Source organism: Pleurodeles waltl, chromosome 10, assembly GCF_031143425.1.
Source record: "Pleurodeles waltl isolate 20211129_DDA chromosome 10, aPleWal1.hap1.20221129, whole genome shotgun sequence".
Lineage (NCBI taxonomy): Eukaryota > Metazoa > Chordata > Amphibia > Caudata > Salamandridae > Pleurodeles > Pleurodeles waltl.
The window spans coordinates 991,351,422-991,366,654 of record NC_090449.1 but is presented as its reverse complement, the minus strand read 5'-3'; positions in this window follow the sequence as shown (position 1 = coordinate 991,366,654).

Below are 15,233 nucleotides of genomic sequence, written 5' to 3'. Positions count from 1 at the left end.
CTAATAGGTGACTCTGGTTACCCCAACCTGTCCTGGCTACTGACCCCAGTGAGGAATCCCCGGACCAGGGCAGAGGAACGGTACAATGAGGCCCATGGGCGTACTAGGAGGGTGATCGAGCGGACTTTCGGCCTCCTGAAGGCCAGGTTTAGGTGCCTGCATATGACAGGTGGATCCCTAATGTACTCACCAAAGAAGGTGTGTCATATCATAGTGGCCTGCTGTATGCTTCACAACCTGGCTTTGCGACGCCAGGTGCCTTTCCTGGAGGAGGATGGTCCAGATGGTCGTGTTCTAGCAGCTGTGGAGCCTGTAGAGAGTGAAGAGGAGGAAGACGACGGGGACGAAACAGACAACAGGGACACAGTGATACTACAGTATTTTCAAAAACACACAGGTAAGAATCAACACCAGAATTTTACAATTACTTACAGTCTCCTGACTCTCTACTGTCTGGCCTATTCCCCCAGTGTATGCTAACTGAGTTGTGACTTTCCCTTCAAATTTCAGAGATGTGGCCCCCACTGCCTGACCTCTGCTTTGTTTCCCCATGGACTACAGCTGTGTGACAGTGGTCTGTTATCATCACAATGTAACTGGACATTTTGGCACCGTTATGTCTAATACATTTGTTCACAATACAGGCAGACTCCAGATTGTTTTTGTGCAATAATTGTTTTTATTAAAGTGCTGAATTTAGGGACATGGTTGAAAATCGGTGATGGGTGATGGTGGAGGAATGTCCATGGCAGAGTCCAGCTTTTCAGTCTCACAGGTGCATTGTCCATATGCCTGTGGAAGGTGGAGCAGGGGCAGTTTAAGGTTGGACAGGGTGACAATGTGGGACAGTGGGATGACATCAGGGGGTATCCTTTGCTGGCGGGTGTCTTGGCATCCTACTCTGTCTTTTTCCGAGATCTCAGGCCCCGCTTGCGGGGTGGTTCTTCTTCTGCAGGGGGTGGGGTTCTGGTGGCCTGTTGTTGTGTGGGGGCCTCCTGTCCACTAGCACCGGCGGAGGTGGTAGCCTGTTCTTGGTCCATGCTAGTGACAGGGGCCCTTTGTGGTGCCACATGGTCCCGCAATGTGGTGTCAATCTGGTTGAGTGCCCTGACGATGGTGCCCATTGCGGAACTGATGCTTCGAAGTTCTTCCCTGAACCCCATGTACTGTTGCTCCTGCATGACCTGGATCTCCTGGAACCTGGACAGTACCGTCGCCATCGTCTCCTGGGAGTGGTGGTATGCTCCCATGATGGAGGAGAGGGCCTCGTGGAGAGTGGGTTCCCTGGGCCTGTCCCCCCCCTGTCGCACAGCAGCCCTCCCAGTTCCCCTGTTTCCCTGGGCCTCTGTCCCCTGGACCGTGTGCCCACTACCACTGCCCCCAGGTCCCTGTTGTTGTTGGGGTGGTGGGTTAACCTGGGTGCCCTGTAGTGGTGGACACACCGCTGATTGACGTGTCCTGGAGACAGAGGCATGGGCCCGCTGGGTGGGAGCTGTGCTGGTGTTCCCAGAGGGGTTTGGGTCTGCTGTGGCCTGTGGCTGTGTGAGGGGAACCGACTGTCCCGAGGTCCCCGATGGGCCGGGCTGGTCATCTGGGTCCAGGGAGACAGAGCTGCTGTCATCACTGGTGGCCTCTTCTGGGGGTAAGATGGACATTTCTGGACCCTCCTGGGCGGTGTGGTGGCATTCGGGTCCTGCAGGGGTATAGAGGTATGGTTATTGCTTCTGTGTGTGCCATATCGTGCAATGTGTGGGTGCCCGTGTACCCCAGTGCTTGCATTCCTGTGTGGGGGCTTTTGTGAGGGTGGCTTGTGGGGGAGATGTGTATGTGCAGTGGGCATGCTTTGGTGATGGGTGTCCATGCTTTGTGGACGCATGCAGGGCTAGGTGTTGGGATGGGTGGGTTGTGATGGTGAGACATTTGCAGGGAGTAGGTGTGATGGGGGTGGGGGTGAGGGTGGGGGTATGATTTGGGATGCAGGTGGGGTGGGGGGGGGATGAAGTAGTTATGATTTGACTTACCAGAGTCCATTCCTCCAGCTACTCCTGCGAGGCCTTCAGGATGCAGGATGTGCAAGACTTCCTCCTCCCATGCTGTAAATTCTGGGGGAGTAGGTGGGGGTCCGCCGCCAGTCTTCTGCACCGCGATGTTGTGCCTTGATACCATGGAACGCACCTTCCCCCGTAGGTCGTTCCACCGCTTTCTGATGTCATCCCGATTTCGTGGATGCTGTCCCACAGCGTTGACCCTGTCCACTATTCTTTGCCATAGCTCCATCTTCCTGGCAATGCTGGTGTGCTGCACCTGTGTCCCGAATAGCTGGGGCTCTACCCGAACTATTTCCTCCACCATGACCCGGAGTTCGGCGTCTGAAAACCGGGGGTGCCTTTGGGGTGCCATGGGGTGGTGTGGATGATGTGTGGGGTGGTGTATGTGTTGTAGAGTGTGGTGAGTGTGGTAATGTGTGGTGTTTTGTGCGTGGATAGTGTGTGGGTGATGGTGTGGTTTGCCTCTGTGTGATGGTGTTCTCTATTCTGTGCTGTCTGTCTCTGTCTTTCTGTCGTTTTTTTTGGTCGTAAGGGTTTGTGGGTGATTTGGGTGTGTGTTTTATATTTAATTGGGTGTGTGGGAGTGTTGTGTGTATGTGTATCAGGTGTGTGTATTTTGAATTGTCCAATGTGGCTGTGTTTTGTAAGAGTGTGTGTATTTTGACCGCGGCGGTGTGTACCGCCAATGGAATACCGCGGTTGAAAGACCGCCGCGTGGATTCATGGGTCGGAATGGAATGGGCGTATTTATGTTGGCGTGACGGTGGAGGTTTGGTCATCGCCAGTTTCCCGCTGACCTTTGGTGTGGCGGACTTTTGTGGATGTCGGGTTTTTGGCGGTTTGCCAGTTGCGGGTCAGAATGATTGTGGAGGTTTACCGTGCCCGCGGCGGTGTTATGGCGGTCTTCTGACCGGCGGTAAGCGCCTTTTACCGCCGTGGTCAGAATGACCACCTGTATCTTCAGCTTCTGCCAGCAACTGCAACTGTTTCCCAGTCGTGCATCCTCAGAGGACACCCAGTCTTCAGCCTGCACCAGAAGAACAAAGGAATCTCCCTTGAAGTGAAGAAGTCACTTCCCTGCTTCAACAGGCACCCTTCTGCAGCGACAACCGGAGGCTTTGTGGAGGTAAAAGCTTGCCTCCCCACGCAAGACAGTACCTACGTGCACTGCGTATTTTGAAGTTGCCAAGGCTTGTTGGCATCCTTCCACAAAGTTCTTCATGCACTGTGCAGCTCCGCCCCCAGCACTCCTTCTTGTGATGCACAGCCTCCTGTGTGGTTTTCCGGCAGCGTGGGAGCCCTTTGTGTAGTGCTGCATGGGATTCCTTTTGCACCTTTTATGTCCCTGTGCTGTGGGACTCCTGTGCATGATGCCTGGTCTTCTGAGAGCTCTCTGAGTTGTTGAGCGCCCCCTCTGCCTCCTGAGTAGAGGCCGCCTGTTCCCTCCTGTTCCCAGGCAGTGCCATTTTCCGCTAACCACTAGCTTTGCATGTGCTAAGGCTTGTTGGCAGAATCCAGACTGCAATCATCCATCCAGCATGGGACGTTATCTGCACCAACCAGGAACCCGCATCCGTCTTCTTTGGTGCAGTACTGACTGTTCTTCTTCACCGGTGGTTCTTCTTTTGCACCTTCATCCGGGTTGGCAATGGCTCCTGTTCTCTCTGGACTCATCAGTGCTTCTAGGACTTGGTCCTCTTCTTCCACAGGTCTTCAGGTCCAGGAATCCATTGCTGGTGTCTTGCAGTCTCTTCTGGTTCTTGCAAAATCTTCTGTCATGTGTTCTTGTGTGTTCTAGGAAAGTTACTTTTATTTATTCCTGCTTTCCTGAGCTCTGTGGTAGGTTATGTTACTTACCTTTGGTGTTTTCTACTACTCCAAGCGCCCCTCTACACACTACACTTGCCTAGGTGGGAAACCGACTTTTGCATTCCACTGTTTTAGTATATTGTTTGTGTTCCCCTAGAACCATTTCTAACTATTGTGATTTTCACTATTTACACTGTTTTCTAACTGTTTTACAGCTATATCTGCATTCTAGTGCATATACTGTGTATATTACTTACCTCCTAAGACAGTATATTGTCTAAGGTATTTTTGGCATTTGTGCCACCAAAATAAAGTACCTTTATTTTTGTAACACTGAGTATTTCCTTTCATGAGTGTGAGTACTGTGTGACTACAATGGTATTGCATGAGCTTTGCATGTCTCCTAGTTAGGACTTGGCTGCGCATCCACACTACCCCTAGAGAGCCTGGCTTCTAGACACTGCCTACATTTCACGAATAAGGGATAACTGTACCTGGTATAAGGTGTAAGTACCTTAGGTACCCACTGCAAACCAGGCCAGCCTCCTACATTTTTGTACAGTTTGTTCATTGTATTGTGGGGTGTTTGTCATTGGGGTAGTTAGGTAGTTTGGTCAGTTGGGGTTAGTTCATGGTTTGTTTTATATTGAGGAGTCTACAGTGCTGTGGGATAGTAGGATGTTGGGGAAGGTAAGGGCCCGTCATTTTGGTGCTGAGGAGGTGGGGGGTCTCATTGGGATGGTCCTGCAATACCTCCTCCACATGGTGGCCCAGCGTGGCAGGGTCATTAAAGGGTACAGGACCGAGGCCAGAAAGCTGCATTGGGGCAAGGTCCTGTCCCATATGAATAGGATTTTCAAGGTGGAGAACTCTGTCTGGCAACTAAACATCGGTGGGTAGACCTAATTGCACAGGAGAATGACCTGCTGGACTTCCTTGGCATTGAGGTCAGCAGAACTATTGGTGAGTACAAAACTTTCTGGTTGACTCCTGTTGTGCAAATGCGAGTTCATGTCTGTATGACATAGGCCAACATTTACAAAATGAAGCATGAGGGCAGGCTAGTGGGTAGTGTCTAATTGAAAAATTATGCATCCATGAAGAGGCCAGTGAAGCACAATACAACAGTTAAATGGTACATCCCTCATCTAATCCCCAGTATGGTATGCATGTTTTTGTTATACAAGTATAATATGCAGCAATGTTGGCACAACTGTGTCATGGCTGTATAGAAAACAATTAACATGAAGATATGTCCTTGTCCACTAAAGGAATGAAAGATGTTGTGTGTTGCTTAGTCATGTACATGTGATGATAGAAGTGATGAAGGAGTATAGAAAATCATGTCTAAGTGTGTCCATTGTCTATGATCTAAAAATGATGCACTGATGAATCATTTGCAACATGTGAACAATGTGGCTGAAACATGGATGTATTGTCCCTGCACATATGTTTACATGTAAAGCTGGCATGCCAATGTATGTCACAAATACATCTCGGTTGGTATTTTTGAGTAATCACTAACCTAAGTCCCCTATGTACATTAAGAAAATCTGTGTGATGTGCAATACATGTCCATGCTGTTTATTTGTCAACATTCACAATGCAATGTCACATTTTCACTCTTGCAGGTGCTCCCCCTCCTTATACCACCGGAGATGTCCCCTCTTTTGCAGACCCTGAACCTGGCAGTAAGTGTCAATATATTTACATTATGTAGGGTGGAAGTATGGTGTGAGATGTGCTATGGTGGTCTGTGATGCCATTTAACAATTGCATGTATGCCATTACAGTCCCCATATGCAATACATGGATGTAGACTGATTTGTCGCACATGTGTTTAAGACATGAAACCCAATTAAACAATGCACTGGTGTCAAAATGTACAGAAAAACCATGGAAGCATGTGTCATGGTGTTTGGGTTTCAATAACAGTAATGACTGTTGTGAAATGTTCTTGAGGTTGAGGGTCAGATATGAGTATGGACTTCATGAGTCTGTTGTTTGCTAAACATGTGACCACACTCTGTGCCCCACATACCACACGTGAACTCTGTTCATGGTGAGATATTTCACCATGTGATTACTTTCCTTATTATGCTGTGTAGTGGGCAATATACAACAATTCAGAAATGCCCACATCTCAACAACCATGGAGGTGCCATACCCCATACTCAATGTTGTGAGTCACTACAGTGCCAACGCATGTCATCCTCAGAGATCTGTGTGTGTGGGCAGAGGGGTGTCCATACAACAGTGTCAGACCACATGCCATCAGATAAAACATTATCTGATAGCTGTGGCCCTTTAAGTGGCCATTATGTGATGCTAACAGCTTCACATCGTGTACAGCATTAGTTAGTGCTGTTCCAAATTCTTAGGGCAGAATAGGTCCTTGACATGTGTGCACCCACATATGAGATGGTGGTGCTGTAGTGCAACATTTCTCACATATCCTCTTAATTTGTATAAACAGTATTGTCAACATGGTGCTACACATATAGGTACTCTTGGACTCTTCCTTCAGTTATGGCACAATTAACCAGGTACAGAGCTGTGTGGATATTAGAACTTTGTCACACTCCTCTGTGTAACATGGTAAGTGTTATTCCCATCACTCTTCCATTTCATATGTGTCACATACATTTTCCATCTATCAATGTTGTCATACACTATCCTTGCCATAGCAGGCACAAATTGTTGTGAGCTTATCTTTCAGTAGCGCTCCATGCTCAGATGGGTTTTGTACATGCAATCAGAGTAGGGGTCTACGGTGCATGAATGAGGGACAGAGATGGCAAATCCAACATGATGAGAATGGCATACCATGGTCACATGGATGATGTGTATGACAATAGTAGTCAATGGTGTCATGGTCCTTAGACGATCTTTATGTATGGTGATTTGGTATTGTTCTAGAGTGTAAAGCTGTACCAACTTGCAGAAGTCCCATTTTTGGGACGGTTAAAGATGGGCCAATGTGTATACACCTTGCCCATAAGGCCAACATTATGAAATGTACATGTCAATGTCAGAGGTTAAGAGTTGGTATTTTCAATACATGCCTGTTGGTCATTTGCGTAACAGACAGTTGCTTGACGTCCTATTTTTCATGCAGCTATTAACATGGCCCCTGCCAAAAAGACATTTTGCCCAATGTGCAGAACTACATAGCCATATCTAGCTGGTCCACAAAGGGTAAGGGCACATGGAGGCCTGTTATGACAGGGGAAAGGCTTCAGGGACCTGGAAGGAATTCCTGCATGTGGGACCATCAAGAGAAGATTCTGGTTCCGCCACCACTCAGCAGGCAGGTCAGCTAAAGCAGACACTGCTGGACCTTCAGGAACAGGACCATCATCTGGACCTACGTCACCTTCAGTTCAGCCAGCACCTGCAGGATCCCAGCCAGGGAGCCGCCCTATGTACAGGTACTGAGAAGTGAACTGGCCGATCAATAATATAGAATTGCTCGGGTGGAGCATAGATTCAATCAGATTTTGACTCTTGTGAGGGAAATCCAAGATGACCAAAGCAAGCATTGAGGCAGACATTTTGCTCCTGGACATTTCTTACCTTCCTCTTGTTCTGACTTTATTTTTCATTGGTGAGGTTTTCAGATGGGTTAGGATAGTTTAGTTAGCATAGTATAGTTAATATTAGGACACAGTTCTATAACAGTAGAAGGTGGGTTTGGTGGTGTAATAGTTTGGAGGGATGGGGAAATGTTTTAGGTGTATGTTATATTGCATGAAACCAATTACAAACTTTTCAAAAAATACCAAAAATATATCTTTGTGTAGCCTGTATGATTAGTTAGTCAACGTTTAGCTGTCATCACTGTTGTCCCTGCCACTGGATGTATTTTCAGGAGGTGGGCGGTTGATTTTTAATTGTGGCATATGATGTTTAGAATAGGTTAAGATAAGCTAAGGTAGTGATAAGGAAAGTTAAGTCAATATAGGATAGCATAGTTGACAATGTACCCCCTTTCCCTAAATCTAGGTTTTGGTACAGAATCACTCATGACTTCCCCTCACATTCTCACACATGCATCATGTCTTGTTATATTGATGTTGTGATGTTGCAGCAAGACTTGCTTAGCCCAGCCCCATGTGTTGAATTTGGCATCAGGTATCACAATTCATACATGCTCTATGACTCATGCCATGCTTGGAAGCCTCAGGTATTATTTGGGTCTCATTATAGTTCTCAGTCACCCTAATCATGCTGCAGTCAGTTTATGTGGCATTGTGCCGGACACAAAGAAACCCATATCCCTTAGGAAGGGTAACTGACTGGCATATGTACAATTTACTAATGCAGCCATGCCACCATTTTTTGTGACAATGCAGTGGTGATGATTTCTTTCACCAATGTCCAAGTTGTCACTGTGGCACTTTGGGTGCCTCTCCACCAAATTTGAGTTTTGGCTCCCCTGCAGCATGGTAATATGGCAGAGGGGCACTCAAAAAGTGTTGCTGTGGCCACACCATTGCAACACCCATTACATTTGACACTACATCACACATCCATTGATCCATGTACCTGAGGCAATGGGAAATGAACTGACACCTGCCCAGGGGAGGGGTTTGCATGGTGCATTTCGAATTTATACAATTATTGCTTCACAGAGTCATTTGTGATACATGTGCATAATTTTACAACACACATAAAAAGGGTAAATATACATTGGTGACTGTTAAAATTCTATAAGGGACACCTTCCTACAGTTAAAACAACCTTTACCTGAAACACTGCCACACATTGCAGCATGGTGCTAGGATGCCTGCATTGGGACTATGCTGTGGATATAACACCTGTGCTAACGTGAGCACACATTTGGCATTGCTGTTTTCGATACGTCACTACCCTGCACTTTGGCAAATACACACCTCAGTGTAGTAACTTCACTTGTGGAAATGCACAGCTCCATTTCTTTGTACATAGTCCCCTCAATGCATTAACTTCACCACTTGCATTTTGTTATTACCTCAGACACAGATGTGATACAGATCTTGTGTACAGTGCATTTATTTGCTTGAGCTATTGTAAAATGTGGAGTCAGTACATTGCACAGGAGTTAGACCCCAGCAGATATCCCAATCCATTGGATGCTCAAACAGATACTAGGGTTTGGGGAACATGGCATAAGACATGTGTAGAAGAGGAGCGCTTCAGTCAGGAGATGATCACATTGCCATTATGTAGGGTAGGGCACATTGACAGTCCATAGGTCTGATTGGTCAACAGTGGGAGCGAGAAGTGGGAAAGTAGATAGTTTTTGCAAATTTGGCACAATGTGAAACACAGAGCCAAAGAGTAACTATCCATGTCCCACAGATTGTAGCTACTGGGCTGTTTTACGAGTAATAGATGTTTCTTCCACATCTTCATCCTCTGATGTGTGCAGTGCCTCCAATGCCAGGGATTATGCTGGTGTTGAAGTTGAGGGAGGCACACACACATAAAGGGCAGACAAAGTGGAATCCTAGATCCCGGTAGCTGTTATCTGTAGGAAGATCCGAGGCATCACTGCAGCAAGGAGGAACTGCTGGTTTCTCAACACAGTAGCAACGGCACAGTGGTGGGCAGCCAAGTACTTGATGGATACTAGCTACTGCTGCATGGACTGTATGCAGTATATGTGTGCCTTTCCCCCAGCCTGTTGGCAACATCACTGACACCACTTTGGTAGGGCATTTGTTTGTGCCTATGCCTCATGACACCAGCAATGTCAGCCAGGGACTGCTTGAGTCCATGCAGTGGAGAGTGGGTGCCTCTAATGGCAGCAGAATTGTCCCTTTTGGGACCGAGGCAATGCTGTACTTTAGCTAGGTGTTGTTCCCATGCAACATCCATGGAAGCATGCAGATTCTGTTGCATTGCCAGCTCTGAATTTTAGAGACTGTGTCAGTTCCTTATGCCATCCCACATGTGTTGTAAGAGTAATGTAAGGAGGGTAACTGTCAAAGTGCATCCTCCAGTTCACCTCTTGTTTTGTGCTAAATATCCTGCACTATCCATAATAAGATGCATCCACCTTGTGTGTATGTGCCCGTACAAGGAGGTGTTGCTTCATGCACATCAGGACTCATACCAACAATGCATGCGGCAATACAGCATAGGTGCAAGGGTGAAACACATAGGCCCAACAAATGCAGTCAAGCCACAGAGGACCTTATACCAGGTAGGGATGACCTAGTGTGCAGAGAGCTATCTAAGGGGAAACCAGTAATGCCACAGGTTTTGCTTGCAATTGCCTTGCATCAGATCCATTTGCCAGCCAACACCTCTAGGGACTATTTGGCAACACATTCCAACAGGACTAGTTTGTCGTCTGTTGGGAAACGGTTATTTGTAAGGGAAGGTAAGTACCCACATTTAGTAATAGGCCATTAACCCCCACTAGGTTCAGTTAGGTCTCAATAAATCAACTCCAGCTCAACCCTTGGTAGTTTGTCAACGAGCGACAAGGCTTAACTTAGGAGGCAAAGAGTAAAGCATACAAGTATCATAAAACAGTAATCAAATAAAACACAGGAAATGGTTTAAACATCCAACACCAATTTATATAAATAGGATATATTTTTAGTTTTAAAATTACACCAAAATAAATAAAATTGGATAAAGGAAACCAGAGATATGAATTTTGAAAGAATTAATGATTTTTAGCACATAGAAACGAATAGTGCAAAGTCAAAGTTTAAGGCTGAGTCGGCTACAGCAAGCGGGATGCTCGGTCAAAAGTTTACCTCCGGACTTAGTCGTTTTCTTGAAGATATCTTCAGCGGGACCAAGTCGCCAGTCCAGTTCAACCTCCTGGAGCTCTTCCTCGGATACTCGCCACGGGGGCCCACGTGGAGATTTCCACATTCGGACTTAGATGATTTCTTGAGATGAAAATCCTTTGCCCGGGGCGAAGCTGAATTTCCATCCAACGTCCTTGGAGCCCTCTTCAGATACACTGCCTGGGAGGTCCCAGTCAACTTTCTACCTTCAGACTTAGTCACTTTTTCAGACACTTTCTTCACCGGGACGAACCTGCAAGTCAGGCCGGGTTGCGGTTAAGGTAAGCCGGCTAGAGTTGCTGCAGCAGGTCTGTACCTTTATGGAGCTTTTTTCCAACTTCTCCATACTTCTGGATCTTCTTCCAGATGATTTTTCAAGGTTCTTTTGATGTCCACAGCTCACCCCAAGGTTCCAGAAGCTCTGGGTGGCTCCTTGAGGGTGCGGACTACAACTCCAAGAATGCACCTGGTGCAAACTCCAAAGTGGCCACTGGACAGTAGTAGCTGGTCAGTTTCTTCAGGAGTTGGTTCAGGGGACTCTGGTTAGCGATGTTTCACCTGTATCAAACAGGGAGTCCCTCCTTGAACCAGTTGAAGCCAGGCAAAGTCCTTCTTGTGGTGAAGACCAAGTGTGCAGCTGGTGCAGTCCTCCAGAGTACAGTGTCCAGGTGCAGGTCAGTGGTCCAGCAGGGCACTCCTTCTTCTTCTGTAGTCCTTCCTAGGGATCTGAGATGTGGGTGTAGGTCTGCCAGTTTTATCCTTGCTCCTGTGTGAAAAACAGGGGGGTTCTGGTTCTCCAATCAGGTGCAGGGTCCTTCCCTCTGTGATAACCATTTCCTGGGAAGTGTGGCAAAAATCAATCCCATGGAGCAACATTCCTCAAAAATCCATCATGGCTGAAACAGATTTTTTGAGGTTACATCTGGCTGAGCCCACCCATTGGTGTGACTAAAAATCCCAAACACACCTCTCTCCTGCCCTCCCCTAATGTAATCAAGGGGGCACCTAATTGTCTGGGTTTGCACGATGTGAGGGAGGTGCTGGGCTGCTCCAAATGTCCTTCCCTGCCTTTGAATACCAGTTTGGCAGCCCTTCCTGCTTCTCAATCTGCTAAGGGAAGTTCTCCTCCCTCAGGTACATCTCTTTGTGTTCAGCCCAGGCCACGTCACACCTCATCAAGGCAGCCTGGCTAATCAGAAAAGGACACTGCAGGGCTGAAGATGACAACTTTTTAGGTAGAGTTTAAAACTCTTTACCTGAACAAGTTACATGAAATCCAACAATTGTAAGTTGTGGGATTTCTTATAACAAGTAATTAGATACCAACCTTGATGTATCTGACACTTAAGGAGACTTTATAAATTAAAATAAAGTCTCCGCATTCTAGCCTATGGAGGAAATTCACTACAATAAGTGAAAAACAAATTTGGCTTTTTTACCTCACCAGGGCTTGTAAAACTATTTTTAGAAGGCCCCTGCTTAGAGTTACATGGCACCCAACCCTAGGGGCACATAGGGAACACCTTAGGGGTGACTTATATGTAAAAATAAAGGTAGTTTAAGACTACTTGGAGGTACGTTCAATTTCAAAGTTGAATTTGCATATAACTTTAGTTTACAAGCAGCCAGCGTGGCAGGCCTGCCTTTAAAATGACACTGGGTACCTCAGCAGTGCATCAATGGGTGCACATCTTATGCTGGGGTCCCTAAACCTACGTGTCCTACCATATACTAGGGATTTATAGGTAGGTTAATATTGCCAATTATAATTAGCCTAATTTGCATATCCACTTTACACAGAACACTGGCCCTGGGACTGGTAACAAGTACCCAGGGCACAGCCAGGAGTCAGTAACTACCAGTATCTGTCCAAAAAGTTTGGGGGTGGCCAGTGCAAAAAGGAGGACTTTCCTACATCCTCAATTTGCCCAACACGACCAAGTGTCTCCACAGATGTATGATTTGCCAACAGTATGCCCTCAACCCCACCCTAAAAGTGATAAGTTCCATCATTCCATGACCAAAAGTCCATTTAAAGGCCTTCGTTTGGACTTTGTGGAGATGATTCATTGGTGCAGTAACTACAGGTACCTCACTGTGGTAGTCTACCCATTTTCCAAATGGCTCACAGCAGAACCATGCATCCATTGTGATGCCAAGTCAGCAGCCATGTTCGTAGTTCAAGTAGTGATCCCATGATGGGAAATCCCAGCAGGAATAAGATCTGACAAAGGCACTTATTTTTCCAATACAAAATTTGAATATGTTACAATGCTGTTAAGGATAAAGGAAAAATTATTTTCTGTGAATCACCCTCAAAGTAATGGTATTGTTGAGCACATGAATGGACTCTTGAAGTGCAAGATCAGCAAGTTATGTGCAATTTTAAAGTGTGCAAAGTATGCAAGGTTCATCTCCAAACAGGGGACCAAGGGAAAAGAAAAGTGTGCAAACACCAAGGTTGACCTCACCGCTGTGCAAGTAGGAAATAAAGTGTTTTTACACAATTGGGTTTGTAAATGGAGGGAGAAACAATTTGAGGGTCCCTACACAGTCACAGTGATCACAACAACTACTCTAAAAGGTGAACGGCAGGACGCCTTGGATTCATCACAGCCATGTGCGACTCAACCCACCTTCTTATAAAAAATAATCAACAATGCAAATGGAACAATGGGGGGATGAAGATCGTCATTTCAAAAGCATCCCCCTCCAACTCTGTTTTGGACTGTTTTTTGGCAGGACAGCCCACAAGATATGTATTTTTGCTTTTAGGCTTCTTGTTTGTCACTTAATTCCATCCTTTTTGTACTCTGCTACCAAAGTACCCTCTGATTCTAATGTCTTCCAAGTCTGAGGAGAGTTCTCCAATAAAAATGTGACCCATGATGCCCACGCTAAATTGTCAGATAACATGTGGTATCAGCACATTTCAGAAATAGGTGAGGAGACCAATAATGAGTTGTGCTTCATGTACTCCCTAATTCCTCATGCTACTAGTTCATCTAGACTGCACTCCATGAAAGACGTACACCCAAATATAGCTCAATGTTTATTACATTTGTACTTGTGTAGACTTAAGGCCCAAATGCAGTTAACACTTGTCAAAGTAGTGCACTTCCTAGTTAATGCCACAAAATATGACACTTTACCAGAACTACTATACTTTCTCACACATAGGCAGGACATCAGGGAAGAAATATCACACATGAAAAAGACAAGTCACTCCACCACTGCAGATTTGGCCCAGATGGTCCTAGATCTAGGATGTCTAGGAGTAACATGCCCACAAACTAAATGTAACAACTATTTTGTGAACCCCTTACCCCCAGATTGTGTCCGGAGGCCAGGGTTTTAGAGTGATAAGATCAGTCTTTGCCCATGATCAATAGCATCCCAAAATTGAATTTTCCTGTAAGGCTATGTCTTTATAGAGTGGCACTTATGTCAGCCAGGATGCTATAAAGAAATGTACACCTACCTGGGATGAAAATATTCAACGTTGTACTTAGGTAGATAGCACTGTAAGACCGTTGACTGTCATGATACTAACTTCTGTTTCCTTATGTTACAGGGGAAATGGCACTTACGACTTAGGTCTAAATTTTGGTTGTTAGGTCTCAGTCTTCCATGATGAAATGCAGGGCGGTACCTACTGTATGCCCAGTTACCACCCAACTGGGGAGCGATTTGTTCCATGGTGACTTTGCATGCTCCAGTTTTGGTACTTCCTATAATAAACATATCTGCTTCGCATAAACACCCCATGAGCTGTCCAAGACCTTTATACATAACAGCTGAAGGAAGAGAACTCCAGAGTATTATGGCACAAGCACCTGGAATGAAGTTCCCCAAGAGAATTTCCTGTTGAGGGATGCTGAACTTTTCTTCAGAAGCATCTTGCCTTGTGACCAAGCTAAAGCAACAGATTGTTGACACCAGATAACAAAGTGAGTGCTCCTCAAGGTCATCAACACAACCAATGAAAATAGGAACTGCGTGCTGCAAGTTCATTCCAGCAACAAATGCAGAAAATTGAACTTTGTCAGATGTAATACAGACACTGTATAATTTACAAACTAAAATGAAATATGAAGGAGGTGCCTTTGATAGTTGGTACAGTGGCTGGTTTGTATCGTTGTCATCTGGGATTCCTGGACTGTTGGGGACTTTGTTACCAATGGCTGTGATCTTGCTACTAGCATACTGTATCATACTGTATGTAATCTTGGTATTTGTTAGGAGAATAGATGCTAAAATGGGAGGGATTTTTCAGTTAGGACAACAATACATGTAGTACATTCCCAGAGTTATATGTATCAACTGGTACCAAAGACAGACACAGATTAAAATGAAGTTGTTGAAATACCATCTAGAGGGAGGAATGTTGTCAGAAATGTAATAAATAAAGATGCTGTAGAAAATATGATACATGAAAATATCACGCAACATCAAGTCCAAGCAGAAACTACACAGCTGGTAGTAGTTAAAAACCAGTTTAGGCCCAACTCTCACACTGACACAAACAAGGTGAAAAGTTCATTTCAGAATGTAGTGGAATAGGAAACTTGAAAGGAATTTCAGT